The following is a 12,842-nucleotide window of genomic DNA, read 5'->3' on the forward strand; positions in this document are numbered from 1 at the left end:
TCTATTTATATGCTGTGCTGAGGATCAAACCCAGTGCCTCACTCATGCCAGGCAAGTGCACTACCACTGAGCCCCAGCCCTAGCCCCAAGGCAGTTCCATTTCTGGCTCTGCCCTGAGTATGAACCCAGTGTCCGCAGGACCAAGGCTTCAGTTCTCCAGAACCACATTCCCAGAGGTCCTGGAGTTCCCAGAGCATGAGAGCTCTTGAAGAGTGTGGACCTGGCTTCTCCTGCCCCGGAAATGAACGGCCACCGTGCTCACCTGTGTTGGTGACACTGTACTCCTCGCTCTTCTTCCTGGTTTGGTAGATGATGCACACCCACACCAGCGACATAAGAACAATGCTGCACACCATGGTAATGGTGAAGATGCCATGGTGGTCCTTCCTGCAACCAGGCATGGACAAGATGCTCAGCTGGCTGTGAGCGTGCTCCATGCCCAGCATGTTGAACATCTCGCAGGTGTACTGGCCCGCGTCCTCCACCACCACGTTCTGGACCACCAGCAGCTGGTTGCCGGAGGTGAAGTGGTGCCTGTCGGTGAGGCTCAGGAGGCAGTTCCCCTTGAGCCAGGTGATGCAGGGGGAGGGGCTGCCAGTCACTGCACTGGAGGGCCACCGTCTCCCCCACAGACACCATGATGTCTTCCAAGGGTACCACCAAGGACGGGGTCTCTGCAAGAGATCAAGAGACAGCACACTCACTCTGGGGCCTCAGTGCTGTGGTCTGCTTGGTTCTCTAATAATCCCATCTGAGGGCTTCCATCAGCGTGGCAAGCTTTTCAGAAGATGGCTGATCTCTGGTCATAAAGGTTCCTGTTCCCAAACTGTGCTGTGTCCCTGGTTTTGACTAAGACCACACCCCTCCTGCATGCTCGTTGGTCACCAGTTGCTCAAGGTTCTGGCACTGCACTGGCCTTTAGTCTTTTTAAAGAGATAGGAGCCAGGGTGGTGGGGCATGCCTGTAATCCCAGCAGCTCAGGAGGCTGAGGCAGGAGGATTGCAAGTTCAAAACCAGCCTCACCAATTTAGCAAGGCCCTAAGCAACTCAGTGAGACCCTGTCTCTAAATACAAAATAGGGCTGGGGATGAGGCTCAGTGGTTGAGTGCCCTGGGTTCAATCCACAGGACCCCAAACAATTTTTTTTAAAAAGAGGAAAAAATCCTAAATGCAGCCCCAAATTTCAAACAGTAGCAACACCTTCCCGTAACCCCAGGGTTCACAGAGCAACTCCGCAGGCCTTCCCCTCAGTGCCATTTCAGACTCCTACACATGCACGCACACACACACCCCCCAGAGTATACCAAGGGTCGAACCTAAGACAGTCAGGGTGGCATTCGCTGACACAGAGCCTGCTGAGTTCTAGGCGGTGCAGCTGTAAATGCCCATGTTATCTATTTTCACATTAGTGATGAAAAACACATCGTCGTCTGGCATGACATGCATGTGACACTCCCGAGCCGCAGGGAAATATGTGCCTCCGTCATTCTTCCAGGCAATCTGGGGGTTGGGGTGGCTGGTGGGCGCACACTCAAGGGGAGCCATGGTGCCAGTCTGGATGGCAATGTCTCGGGGCATTTTGGTAAATGCCCCGAGACATTTCCAGTGCTGCCGCACTGGAAAACACACACAAAGGGGGAGGTCAGGGGACAGCTGGCTGCAAATGCAGGGAACACCTCTGGGGCAGAGACCCCCAGTGTGCGAGGGCCACTGCTCAATACCTCTCCGCCCTGTGCCACCACCAGCCCAGGACTGCTACAGCCACCTCAATCAAGAGCAGTAGGCTTCCCAGGGAAAGTGCCAGCCTCTCCCCACCATGGCCTGGCACTTCCTCCACCTGTCCACTTCATCTGGGGATGGATTCCCAGGCTATGGCTGACATTCTGCCTACTGCACCTCATGGGAAATGGGTCACACAGGTGGGACCCTGGAAGTCGGGGCCTGAGGCTTACCTGCCTTCACAAGCCACAAGGACAGAGCCTGGGAAACAGAAATACCTGCTCACTAAGCTGCAATAACAGAGGGAAGGTCCATGCATCCCCAGGGCAGCCTGAGGGCCATGCTGCTGAGCACACATAGGCAGAAGCACTGGGCTCACTGGCTCAGGTTCAGCAAGCAGTGGGACTCCAGAGTCAGTGTCCAGCTGCATGGCAGGCATCGCCACGCTTCCTGTCCAAGCTGCTCTGGTCAGCCAGGTACCATGGCCCTCCCCTGTCATCCCAGTGGCTCCTGAGGCAGGAGGATCATGTTCAAAGCCAGCCTCAGCAACTTAGTGAGGCCCTAAGCAACTTAGTGAGGCCCTAAGCAACTCAGTGAGACCCTGTCTCTAAATAAAATATAGGAAAGTGCTGGGATGTGGGTAAGCACCCCGGGACCTTATTTACCTGGTGTAAATAACTAATGCCCTGGCAGAGAGTCACTTAGTTGCCTGAGTCTTGAGGTGGCAGTGTGGCCTCTCTAAGAATACACCAAGACAACCTGAGTGTGGTCAAGTTTGTTCTGTGGTCTGCTGGGCTGACTGAGCGCAGCCTGCTGGCACTTCTGATGAACTTCGAGCCAACTCTGTCACTGGCACTTTAATGATGAGAAAAATCTCCCCGGGTTCTCAGGGAGATGCCCACTCACACTCCTCCCGTCCCCCTCCAAAAATAGCAGCCCTGAAGAGAGCAGCTCTGACAAGCTGGTTTCTGAGTACAGGACCTCATCCCACCCTCCCCCACATCTGTCTTGCTCTCTGCTGTCTTGAGAGGTGGGGACCTGCCCCTGCCCAGGCTGGCCTGTGCTTCCACAGCTGTGCCACCCACTCAAGGGCACAGCTTCCCCAGGGTCTGGGATACGGGACCTAGAAACTGAATTGTGTGGTTCCAGAGAAGTTTAAGGCTCAGCTCTGCCACTCACCCTGCCTCCCAACAGTCACCCAAAGTCCAGGGAGAGGGTGCTTTAACCTGCAGAACCTGCCCTGGGCAAACCCAGGGTACAGTGCGGTCTGATCGCAGGTCTGCCTTCATCCTCTCCTAGGTGGGCAGCTAGCAGGGCGGGGTGCCTGGGAGAGACCAACGGGGGCACCTACCATTCACCGTGAGCTGGGCCTTGTTAGAGTAGGTGGAGCCAAAGTGGTTGGTGATGACACACTGGTAGCAGCCCTCCTGGCCAAAGGTGACCCTGTGGAGGTGCAGGATGGTGGTGTACTCCATCACTTCCCCATCCTGGCTGCGCACATGGGAGAAGTTCTCCATGTCGGCATTGGCCAGAACCTCATTGTCCTTCTTCCAGGCAAAGGTCATGGGGGAGCTGCTGCTGCTGGCTGCTGAGCACATGAACCAGATGTCCTTGCCTACCACAGCTGTTGTCGTCTCCGGCTGGGTGATGATCTGTGGCTTTGGGAAGTAGACTTGGGAGAGAAGGGCCACCATGAGGAGACAGGGACCAGCTGCTGTCACGCTCGCACAAAACCAGGCCAGGGACACCAGGCCCCACCCAGGTGAGGCCATGAGCACGCCCCTGGACTAGAAATGGGCCACCAGCACTTGGTCACCCAGCCCTCCGGAAGCTTCCTAGAGGCCCACACCCACTGCACCTGTTGACACGGCTACACAAGAGGTGCCACTTGTTGTGGCTGCACAAAGGACTTTGGCACAATGGCTTCCAGAACGTTGGGACTCCCAGAAATCTGAACTCCCTTAAAATGATGAAAGTACTGCAAAAATTGGTCAAAATCATCGGTTCCAATTTCTGGAAAATCAAACACAATGATCCACAGGGTGTGGACTCAAGAAAATGGAGGCCTCTTGGAAAGAGATAGGAGCTCTCTGGTGTTATGAGTTACCCAAGTCCTACCTGCCTCCACCCCACTCTGTGACAGCCTTGAGACTCAGCAGCTAGCAACCATTGAGGGGGCAGGTGTAGCTCCCCCAAAAGCCTCATCTGAGCAGTGGCACTGTGTGATCTGTCAGGCCAAGACCTAGAAAGCCCCACTCATGAAGAAGGCTCACCACAGGAAGCCCTGTCCCCAGGCATCTGATGAAAATAGTGGCCACTGTGTAACCATGCCACTGTCCAAGGTGACTGTGCCCGTCGGGGTGAACAGGACAGTTCACTGAAACTGAAGGAAAGTCAGGTGGAGGAGATAGCACCAGCAGGCCCTGTGAGGTCCACCAGAGTCCTGGGAATCAGGAAGTGCATGCCCACATGCAGGGTGGACACACACCCTGGAAAGACTTCGGGGGAGCCCTCATTTCTTGCCTGGGCTGAGATGGCAGACACACACAAGCAGGAAGTGAGAGCACACGCCAGCACATACATACCCGGCCTGGGTGAAGGACCCAGGATTTGCTGATGGGCGTGACTTAAGGACTTCTGTGTCCAACTATTGGCTACACACTAGCAAGCCAAGCAGGAACTCAAGGGGTTGTGCAGAGCAGGCTCCACAACACTCATCTAGGAGAGGCCCTAAAGGAACGGTGATGGGCTAGCAAGCCCTGGGGGAGGACAGGAAGATCTGACTCTGGACTTGCCATGTCATTTTACTTTTTTTTTTTTTTTTTTTGAACTGGGGATCGAACCCAGGGTCACTTAAACATGGAGCCCCATCCCCAGCCCTATTTTGTACTTTATTTAGAGACAAGGTCTCACTGAGTTGCTGAGGACCTCCTCTAAGTTGCTGAGGCTGACTCTGAACTCAAGATCCTACTGCATGGGCCTCCTGAGCAGCTGGGATGGGGCCTGTGTTACCGCACCCAGCATATTATTTTATCTTAAATGTCCAATTTTCAACAACAAATTATGAAACAGGTAAAAAAAAACCGTCAATACAAATTGTCCCTGAGGAAATTGAGATCTTGGATTCATTAAACAACATCAGAGGGGCTAGGGATGTGGCTCCAGTGGTAGTGCGCTCACCACGCATGCGTGCAGCCCGGGTTCGATCCTCAGCACCACATACAAACAAAGATGTTGTGTCCGCTGAAAACTAAAAAATAAATATTAAAAATTCTCTCTCTCTCTCTCTCTCTCTCTCTCTCTCTCTCTCTCTCTCAAAAAATGTTTTAAACAACATCAGCTATTATAAAACTACTTGAAAAACTAAAACTAGTCTAAGAGAATTAAAGCATGAGAACAGAAACTATAAAAATGAACCACATACAAACCATGGCATTTACAAGTATAGTAACTGAAATTAAAAATCCACCCTAGGGTGGATATAGCTCATTGGTAGAGTGCTTGGCTTGCATGCACAAGGCCCTGGGTTCAATCCTCAGAACCAAATAAAAACAAAACAAAATCCACCCTAGGACTAGGGCTGTAGCTCCCTAGCAGAGCCCTTGTCTAGGATGGCTGAGACCCTGGATTCAATCTCCAAGACTACATAAAAAAAAAACCTAAGTAAAATAAAGGTATTGTGTCCATCTACAACTAAAAATATTTTTTAAAAATCCATCCTAGAGGGCTCAGTAGCAGAACTGAACTTGCAGGTGAGTCAGTGAACTTGAGACAGGTCAGCGGAGATATCCAGTCTGAGAATCAAAGAGAATGAAGAAAATACACAGAACTTCAGAGATCTGTGCAAGAGCATCCAGCATCTCAACACACAGATCATGCAAGTCCAAGCACAGGACACAAGGAGGAGGGAGAGTATGTTTGAAGCCCTGATGCACCCAAACTTATAAATTGGATGAAAAACATGAACCCACATATCTGAAAAGTTTAATCAATTCTAAGCAAAATTCATTCAAAAGGCTAGGTTCATCATATTCAAGTGTTAAATGCCAAAGACAAAGCATTTTCAAAACAGCACAAGAAAAACAACTTATCAAGTACAGGGGATCCTTGAAAATATTTGTAGCTGATTTCTTATCCAAAACCAGGAAGGTCAAGAGGGAGAAATATTCAAAGTATTTAAAAAGTCTGGAAATCTCAGGTGCAGCAAAATTATCTTTCAAAAATAAAGATGAAATTAAAACATTCCCAGATTTTAAAAAATATCCAAACTGAGAGAATTTACTGCTACCAGACCCTACCCACAAGAATTACCTGTGGTGGTGCATGCCTGTAATCCCAGCGGCTCAGGAGGCTGAGGCAGGAGGATAATGAGTTGAAAGCCAGCCTCAGCAAAAGTGAGGCCCTAAGCAACTCAGTAAGACCCTGTCTCTAAATAAATAAAATACGAATTAGGGCTGGGGATGTGGCTCAGTGGTTGAGTTCCCCTGAGTTCAATCCCTGGTACCCCCTCCTCCAACAAAACAAAACAGTAAATGAATTAAACACTCTGATCAAAAGGCAAAGAGAACCATAATGGATAAAAAACTATGATCCAGTATACACTACCTACAAGAGGCAGTTTAGATCCCAAGACAATTAAACAGTCACCCAATATGAGACAAAATATTTTATCATGCAAATGGGTCAATCCATCAGGAAGACATAAAAATTATAAATATGTGCACCTAACAGAGCTTTACAAAATGTAGAGCACCACCTGTCAGAACTGAAGAGAAGAACAGACAATGTAACAATAATATTCTTATTTCCAATGAAAAGCTAGGCAGAAAAACTAGGCAGATGAACAAGGATAAAGAAGACTTGAACAACAGTATAAACCAACTAGTTCTAATATACACCCATGGAACTCTCCACCAAACAATAGCAGAATATTCTTTTGAAATGTACATGGAACAATCTCTAAGATAAGACTATATTTTAGGTCAAAACATAGGTCCAATAAGTTTAAAAAGATGGAAATCACACAAAGTATCTTTTTTGATGACAATGGAACAACGTTTAAATCCACAGTGAAGAGAGTATTTAGAAAGCAACTTGTGGAAATTAAGCAGTGTACTTCCGCATAGCAGAGAAGTCACAGGGACGCTGGAAGATGCTCTGAGTTGAATGAAAACGATGTGTTTAGTTTTCAAGTCTCGGAAGCTACGCCTAAAATAGTGCTCATGGACTTATTGCTGGAAAAGCCTGTATTAAAGAAGTTTAGGACTAATAATCCAGTTTTTTAACCCAGAAAAAGAAGAATAAACTACACCACCACAAGCAGAAAAAAGAAATTAATCATGATTTGAGCAGAAATGAAAGGAGGAGGACAGGAAAATGAGAAAATCACTGCAAAGCAAAAATTGGTTCTTTGAAAATATCAACAAAATTGAAAAACCTTTAGCTCAACTAGTAGGCAGGAGGGAAAAACAGTAGGCACAAAAAAGGGCACCCTACTACTGACCTTCTTCCAGCCAGAGGAAAATAGGGAACACTCTAACAACTCTATCCAGCTAACCAGACCACCTGGCTGAAATGACAAATTCCTAAAACTGACTCAAGAAAAAACAAATTCTGGCTCAACACTAAGGAGACACTTTAGAGTTTAAGAATTTTTAAATGGGGCTGAGGATGTGGCTCAAGCGGTAGCGCGCTCGCCTGGCATGCGTGCGGCCCGGGTTCGATCCTCAGCACCACATACAAACAAAGATGTTGTGCCTAACGAAAAACTAAAAAAAAAAATAAATATTAAAAAATTCTCTCTCTCTCTCTCTCTCTCTCTCTCTCTCTCTCTCTCTCTCCACTCTCTCTTTAAAAAAAAAAGAATTTTTAAATGTAGAATTAAGAAATTCCTATAAAGAAAAGCCCAGACTCAAGAGAATTCTACCAAACATTTAGAGAGAGAACCAATCCAAAACTTCCAAAGCATTTTTTTTCCTCTTTCTTTTTTTGGACAAGTAGATGTAAAGAGAATATCTTCTAACTAATTTTATACAACTATTATTCTAACAACAAACACCTAAGAAAAACATCACACACACACACACACACACACACACACACACATCAACAACAACAACAACCTAGAGAACAATGTCTTTTATAAGTATAGATGCAAAAACTTCAGCAAAAATCCCAGCAAACTGAAATGTACAGCACCTAAAAAGAATCACATACTATAATCAAGTTAGGTTGATCCCAGGAAAGCAAGGTTTACCATTCAAAAATCAATGTACTAGACCATTATCAATAAAACAAAGGGGGGGAACTCTATACAGTCATCTCAGAAACACACACAAATATATTACACACAAGACAGAATCTAATAGATTTTCATAATAAAAATATTCAAAAAATTAGGGTTAAGAAAGGAACTTATTTAACCTCATAAAGGTCATCTTTGAAAAATCCACAGTTCATATTACACTTAGCTGGGCTCAGTGGCATGCACCTATAATCCCAGCAGCTTGGGAGGCTGAGGCAGGATTAAAGCCAGCCTCAGCAATGGTGAGGCACTAAGCAAGTCAATGAGACCCTGTCTCTAAATAAAATACAAAATTGGGCTGGGGATGTGGCTCAGTGGTTAAGCACCCCTGGGTTCATTCCCTGGTACCTGCCCCCCACCAGAATAAAATTATTGTAAATGGAATTCTTTTCTTGTTTGTTTATTTAGTGCCTTGCAATTGCTGAGGGTGGCTTTGAACTTGCAATCCTCCTGACTAAGCCTCCCAAGCTGCTGGAATTATAGGCATGCACCACTGCAACTGGCTCTAAAAATATTTCTAAAAAAAATTTTGCACAACTGTCTAGAAACTGAAAAACCACCACCACAATTCACAGACTAGGAAATTGTATTTACAAATCATAGACCCGATGAGGTCTAATATTCTGAATATTCTAATATTCAGAACTGACAACTCATAACAAATATAGATCTGAATGTGCTAATATTCAGAATTGATAACTCATAACAAAATAGAGAAATTAATAAATGACTTGAGTAGCTATTTTTCCAAAGAAGCTATGCACAATCCAATGAGCATCTAGAAAATTATTCAACATCATAAGTCATTGTGGAAATGTTAAGACTACCATGAAATTCTACTGTGTTCCCACTAGCAAAATCTGAAATAAAAAAGATAGCAAGTGTCTGCAAGCATGAGGAGAAACCAGAATCCTGTACATTGCCAGCAGGTGTGTAATATCCTGAAGCCACTTTGAAAAAACAGTTTGACAGTTCTTTGGTCACACCTAGAGCTACCACAGGACCCAAAGATTCCATTCCCAAGTGCAATCCCAAGAAAATTCACATAACTAGTACATGAATGTTCACATCAACATTAATCATAAAATCCCCAAAGCACTATCAAATATCCGCCATCTGATGCATGGATGAAACAAAACCTATATCCATACAGCAGGATGTCACTCAGTCACAGAAAAGGAACTGATGCTTTAAAACTATGCTCAGGGGTTGGGGCTGGGGCTGGGACTCAGTGGTAGAGCGCTCACCTAGCATGTGTGAGGCGCTGGGTTTGATCCTCAGCACCACATTAAAAATAAACAAATAAAATAAAGGTGTTGTACCCAATTATACCTAAAAAATATTAAAAATATAAAACAAAACTGCTCAGGGGTGCGGGCAGCTCAGGCCCCAGATCCAATCCCCCCACTAGGGGAGAAGACCCAGCAAAGTGAGAAAAGAAGAGTTCCTCAGGCCACATGCCATCCACCAGCACTCATATTAACTGTCCAGAGCAGGCAGGTCACACACACCCGTGGACTAGTGACCGCCACGGCTGATGGCCAGGAGAAGAGGGAATGCCTGCTAACTCGTGGGGTTGTGGTTTCTTTCAGAAGTGATGAAAATGTTATAAATCAGTGAGGACACAAATTTTGAAGACTCTAAATCCAAAGTTCATGTTTTAAAGAGACACATTTTTATGACATGTAAAAATTATATTTATAACACACACACACACACAGAGCTTTACTGAGCAACAATTCACCTATACTACAGCTCGCCCATTTCAAGTTCACAACTTAATGGTCTGTGGTGCATTCACGAGTAGGTGTCATCATGACCACAGTCAATTTTGAGATATCTTTGTCACCTCATGAAGAAGCACTTTGTAGCTACTCCCCTTCTCTCTCCATCTCTCCCCAGGCTGGAGCACCTCCTAGGGCACGTCTTACCTCTACAGATCTCTCTGTCCTGGGACTTCCCTGTGACTGGGTCATAGAATCTGCGGTCCTTTGTCACTGACAACTTTCCCTTAGCTTATCATTTTCAAAGTTAATCCAGGCTGTGGGAGGGATGGGACGGGTGGCATTTTATGGCCTGATAATCCTGCAATGTCTGAACCCAGAGCACTTAAGCACTGAGCCACATCCCCAGCCCTTTTATTATTATTTTTTTTTATTTAGAGACAGGGTCTCACTGAGTTGCTTAGAGCCACAATAAGTTGCTGAGGCTGGCTTTGAACTTGCAATCCTTCCGCCTCAGCCTCCTGAGCTGCTGGGATGATAGGCGTGCATCACCAAGCCAGCTTCCCCATAGTATTTTTTTAAAACAGTTTAACTTGCATCTACCCATAAACGATCATAGCTATTAAAAATGTGAGCACAAAGCAATTACAAGGGTTTGTTACTCTGGAAGTTCTTCCTCATAATCACAAGGGCCCCAGAAAGCCTCAGTTTCTTAAGATTCCTCATTTTGATAAAGGTGTCCAGCTGCACAGACCTGATGGCATTCTCTCCCAGGTCCCTGAAACACAACACAAGGACTTGTGCCAAGAAACCCCAGGTGCCCTTCCAGCCAGCCCTGTGTCTGAGCCAGGAGACTCGGAGGTTTTCCGTGACAGCCTTGGTTTCATGTGACCCAGAGGTGATAACTCCACAGGAGGTGGCTCTCACACGTGTTGATACAGCACATGCAGTGACACGGGGACCCAACCTGTCTGAGGGGCAGTGCAGAGGCGGGTGCAGGCCTGCTCAGCAAGTCAACTGCCACAGGCTCTCCCAGAAGAACCGGGGTTGAACTTGGTGCAAAGAAAAAACAGACTCAAGCCCACCCACTCGAAGGAGCTACCCCAGGAGGATGTGAAGGTCTCAGGGCTGGCTGGTCCCCTTACTCCCAGGGCCAGGCAGAGAAGCTCCCAGTGGGGTGGGGTATGTGTCACTCTGATGGCTGGCCTTCTGGGGGTGATGAGGAGACCAGGGCCCAGGGAGGAGAGGAGGAAGCAGTGACACAGGGCACTGGAGGGAGGAAGGTATTGTTTACACACCAGCTGCATTCATGGGTATCACATCGACTGGCCATGTGTTTTGTGATTGCTCTGGCACAGGCAAGATAAGGGCCAGCAGCTGCTGCTTCTAAACAGTCTGTTTCTCAGTTTACAAAGATGCCATTCAATCCTAGCTGACTTTGCCATGGCCACCCTTGGCAGGCCTGGGGGTCAGGCAAGGTCTGGCAAGATACTCACAGGTGCTCCAGTCCTTCCAGCCCCGAGAACGCTCTCTTAGCCACGGACTTGATCTTGTTCCCAAACAGAGTCCTGCAGATTCCAAACATCCAGGAAGAGACAGGGTGGGAGAAAAGGGGGGAGAAATAACACACAGTCAGCCTGTCTAGTGAGAGGCAGGGGAAGCTGACCTGCACTAAGATCCCAGAGTGGACATACACAGTCCTGCCCCTTCTGAGAGGAAACACTTTTCCCTCTATTAGAATTCAGGAGCAATGACAGGCTGAAGGTGCATTCACTTTAGGGCCTACAAAGGCCCCCTGCAGACTCCATCTCACTTCGGTCAGAATAGCGATCATTAAGAATACAACTAACAATAAGTGTTGGTGAGGATGTGGGAAAAAGGCACCCCATACATTCCTGGTGGGACTGCAAATTGGTGCAACCACTCTGGAAAGCAGTCTGGAGATTCCTCAGAAAACTTGGAATGGAACCATCATTTGATCCAGGTATCCCACTCCTTAGTCTATATCCAAAGGACGTAAAATCAGCATACTACAGTGACATGGTCACATCAATGTTTATAGCAGCCCCATTCACAATAGCTAAGCTATGGAACCAACCTAGGTGCCCTTCAACAGATGAATGGATAAAGAAAATACAGTGTACATACACAATGGGATATTACTAAGCCTTAAAGAATGAAATTATGGCATTTGCAGGTAAAAGAATAAAACCAGAGACTATTGTGTTAAGTGAAATGAGTTCATCCCAAAAAACAAAGGTCAAATATTCACTCTGAATTGTGAATGCTAGCCCACAACAAGGACGGTTGGGGGAATAATAGAAATCTATTGCATTAGAAAAAGGGAAATGAGGAGAAGGGAGAGAATGGGAATGGGAAAGACAGTAGAATGAATGGGACAGACCTTTCCTGTGTTCATATATGAACACATGACCAGGGAAACTCCACATAATGTCCAACCACAAGAATGGGAAGTTAGACTCCATGATGATCTGACATATGTATGATATGTCAAAGTACACTCTACTGTCCTACATAACTAATACCCATTGGACACACACTTGTCCCACCTGGCCCTCTGTCTCCAAGGGCCCCTGAAGGGGGTTGGGGGTGAGGCAGGAAATAGAATCACAAGAGGCAGGCTGGGTAGTCTCTCAGTGAGGAGAAACAGAGAAGGTAATGAAAACTATGGATCTGAAAGCTGCTGCCCACTTCTTAGAACTGTGTTCCAGGGATAATGGTTCCCAAAAGAGGCAAGAAGGGAATAGGAAAATGGGTGGCTTGTCAGGGTGGCTCCATAGCTCTTTGCACCTGAGATACATCCTGGCATCTCAGCCTGCAGAAGATGCCCTGTGCTGTGGTTTTTGAGCAAGATCCCAGATTTTATATGATGTCAACCCATCAGACATGGGTCCTACCAAGAACCAGGTAAGAAATGTGGAATACAAAGGCCAGTTCTACCTCCCTCCAGAGAAGCCAGTGAGCACCAAGTCCTCCTCAGGGATGCCAGGAAAGGGAAGGTGAGCTCCCCAAAATAAAAAATGGCAGGGTCAGGCCATTGCCAGCTGTCTGAGCTTCAACCTAACAGCAACAGA

The 12,842-nt window shown here is 46.8% G+C and overlaps 1 pseudogene; it reads right to left on the minus strand.

Moving 5' to 3' along the window:
* Positions 1–12,842, minus strand: part of LOC143390052 (leucine-rich repeats and immunoglobulin-like domains protein 1) — a 30,080-nt pseudogene that overhangs the window by 2,478 nt on the left and 14,760 nt on the right.

This window comes from Callospermophilus lateralis, unplaced genomic scaffold (assembly GCF_048772815.1).
Source record: "Callospermophilus lateralis isolate mCalLat2 unplaced genomic scaffold, mCalLat2.hap1 Scaffold_66, whole genome shotgun sequence".
Lineage (NCBI taxonomy): Eukaryota > Metazoa > Chordata > Mammalia > Rodentia > Sciuridae > Callospermophilus > Callospermophilus lateralis.